Source organism: Schistocerca americana, chromosome 1 (genome assembly GCF_021461395.2).
Source record: "Schistocerca americana isolate TAMUIC-IGC-003095 chromosome 1, iqSchAmer2.1, whole genome shotgun sequence".
Classification (NCBI taxonomy): Eukaryota; Metazoa; Arthropoda; class Insecta; order Orthoptera; family Acrididae; genus Schistocerca; species Schistocerca americana.
The window spans coordinates 608,295,779-608,299,229 of NC_060119.1; positions in this window are offsets into that span (position 1 = coordinate 608,295,779).

Sequence of the window (3,451 nt, forward strand, 5' to 3'; positions counted from 1 at the left end):
TGTGGGATCTGCACTGAGCACACCGCCGCCGCCGCCGCGCGCTTATACTTACTTGCTGGTGAAATTCCGAGAATCTCCTTCCCTAGAAGACGCACTCGCCATTTTCCTTCCTCCTATTGTTCATGTATCCCGTAACGTCGCGGAATCAGCATTTTAATCTGGAAGTGGTATAGGACGGCGTTTCTGTCGCCACCCTTCCTTCCCCCGAACACCCTCGAGAAGCAGATTGTGTATGCCAAGTGTTTCTGCGTCTTCTACATGGTGGTCCTAAAGTCTCGACCCATTTCTGAAAAGTAATCGCTACTCATGCAGTGGACCAAAACCCAGCCGAGGATTCCAAGATGACTACGCGCAACAAATGGCTGTAATTCTTACGATATATTCTCGAACAATGTTGAAAATTTTCTAGACACTTTTATCTGTTTTTGAGATACAGGGGATCAAAGTTATCCTACTTGCGCAAGTAAAATGTGCATGTAAAATGAGGTGAGAGGCGAAAACGTTGTTTATAAAGTGACGTAGCACGGATAAATATGATATAAAGTGTCTCCGTAACCGTCAGGAAGGTTCTGGAAACACCACGTTGTAGTACAGAAGCACGTGCAAAATTTTCTGTGCACGTAAAATCAAGTCTGAGTTGCAAAATCAGTTCTGATTTACTGTAATTTCACATAAGTAAACTATCAAAACTTTACTTAGCCATCAAAGTTTTTTCTTATGAGTGATATGCCCTGCTGTGGCAGGGAAAAGAAGGGAATCAGAGGAAAAATACTTCTATCAGCACGAAAAAGGTGAACATGCTCCTCTTTATTAAAAGACTTTAACCTGAAAAGCTGCCTCATTCTATCTTCCTCAACTGCTTTAAACATTTTCGCAAAAAAATATTGGCGTGCGAACATATTCGTGCTCTTTTGTTTAACAAACAACATCGCCTCCCAGTCCCACTAGCTGTCCTAACTGTAACTCGCTCATACCCACTAGTGCATCGCTGTAAGTCTGTCATGCCCAGCCATTCCCATTTGCACATTCTCACTCGCTCATTCAGCGCAATTCATTGTCATTATCATTCTATGTGTCACTGCCTTCTGTCTCACAGCCACAGTCGCCTTCGTTCGGCCCTGCTACGACTATCTCCTGACACTACCTCTGTCTCCGCGTCGTTGTCCCTCAGTGCTACTATCTCATTCGCTCCTCCCCACTGCTGCTCTCTCTTCTCACTGTCACTAACTCTCGTCGTCATTCTCGTAGACTCTGTCTCTCATTGTCAATGGCTCCCACCCACTTCCACTTTCTCCTTCTCGTTATTCCTCTCCCATTGGCACTCTCTCCTTCACTCTTTTCCTAGCACTGTTCTCTCACTGTTTACTGTGTTCCACTGTCACTGTGTCCTCTGTTTCTCTCGCACTGCCATTATCTCCTTCGCTCTTTCTACATTCTTGCTCATAAATTAAGGATAATGCTGATACATGGTGAAACAACGCTCTGGTGAGCGGTTTGCGGGTTCAAATCACTTCGGGGTACGACCAAGCGGTGCATTTGACCTGCGGTCGTCGCACGGTGGCGCTGGCAACGGTCCACATATGCAAAGGTGTGTTGGTGCAGAGTCGCGCGGGATTAGCCGCGCGGTCTGCGTCGCTGCAGCATGGACTGTGCGGCTGGTCCCGACGGAGGTTCGAGTCCTCCCTCGGGCATGGGTGTGTGTGTTTGTCCTTAGGATAATTTAGGTTAAGTAGTGTGTAAGCTTAGGGACTGATGACCTTAGCAGTTAAGTCCCATAAGATTTCACACACATTTGAACTTTTTTTTTGTGCAGCGAGTAAGTGTGCAGACGTTTTCAGACGTGCTAAATGTGACTATGTGTTGAAAATGACTCAGATAACACACATTGATGACGTTATGAGGGGTAGAATACTAGGGCGATTGGAAGCTGCTCAAACACGGCAGGTCGTAGCACGGGCCCTTCGGATGCCACAAAGTGTGATCTCAAGATTATGGCAAAGAATCCAGCAGACAGGAAGCGTGTCCATGCGCTACGTTACGGGATGTCCACAGTGTACAACACCACAAGAAGACTAATATCTCACCATTAGTGCCCGCAGACGGCCACGGAGTACTGCATGTAGCCGTGTTCGGGACCTTACCGCAACCACTGGAACTGTTGTCTCCAGACACACAGTCTACAGACGACTGAACAGACGTGGTTTATTCACCCGGAGACCTGCAAGGTGCATTCCACTGACCCTTGCTCACAGGAGAGCTCGTAATACCTGGTGTCAAGAACACAGTTCATGGTTATTGGAACAGTGGTCCCAGGTTATGTTCACGGTCGAGTCCAGGTATAGTCTGAACAGTGATTCTCGCCGGGTTTTCATCTGGCGTGAACTAGGAACCAGATACCAACTCCTTAATGTCACTGAAAGGGACCTGTATGGAGGTCGTTGTTTGATGGTGTGAGGTGGGATTATAATTGGTGCACGTACACCCCTGCATGTCTTTCACAGAGGAGCTGTAACAGGTCAGGTGTGTCGGGACGTCATTTTGAACCTGTATGTAAGCCTTTTCATGGGTGCAGTTAGTCCTATCTTCTCCTGATGGATGATAACGCACGGCCCCACAGAGCAGCCATCGTGGAGGAGTACCTTGAAACAGAAGATATCAGGCGAATGGAGTGGCCTACCTGTTCTCCAGACCTAAACCCCATCGAGCACGTCTGGGATGTTCTCGGTCAACGTATCGCTGCACGTCTTCAAACCCCTAGGGCACTTCAGGAGCTCCGACAGGCACTGGTGCAAGAATGGGAGGCTTAACCCCAGCAGCTGCTCGACCACCTTATCCAGAGTATGCCAATCCGTCGTGTGGTCTGTGTATGTGTGCATGGTTATCATATCCCATACTGACGTCGGGGTACATGCTCAGGAAACAGTGACATTTTGTTGTACATGTGTTTCGGGACAGTTTTCTCAACTTATCACCAATACAGTGGACCTGCAGATCTGTGTCGTGTGTGTTCCCTATGCGCCTATGCTATTAGCGCCAGTTTTGTGTAATGCCACGTTGTGTGGCACCACATTCTACAATTATCCTTAATTTATGAACATGAGTGTATATCACAACCACTGTCTACTACCTTCCAGTACTTACTGCTCCTCCTTCTCTTTCCCTCTGCCATTGTCTCCTTTCTCAACATAAAAAAGTGCGAATACGATATCTTCACATGCCACTATTTTTCCAAAAATTTTTAAAGCTACTCAGGAAGGTTAAATGAGGCACCTCACTTTTCAGTCAGATTCTTTTAATAAAAAGGAGCACATTCCCTTCTTTTCTTTCCGATAGAAGCATCTTTCCGCTGGTACACAATTACAATCCATTTCTGTCATAATGAGTTAGATGTACCAAAATTAACAATTTTGAAACGTTTACACATCACGCTAAAGAAAGATGCGCCCCACAC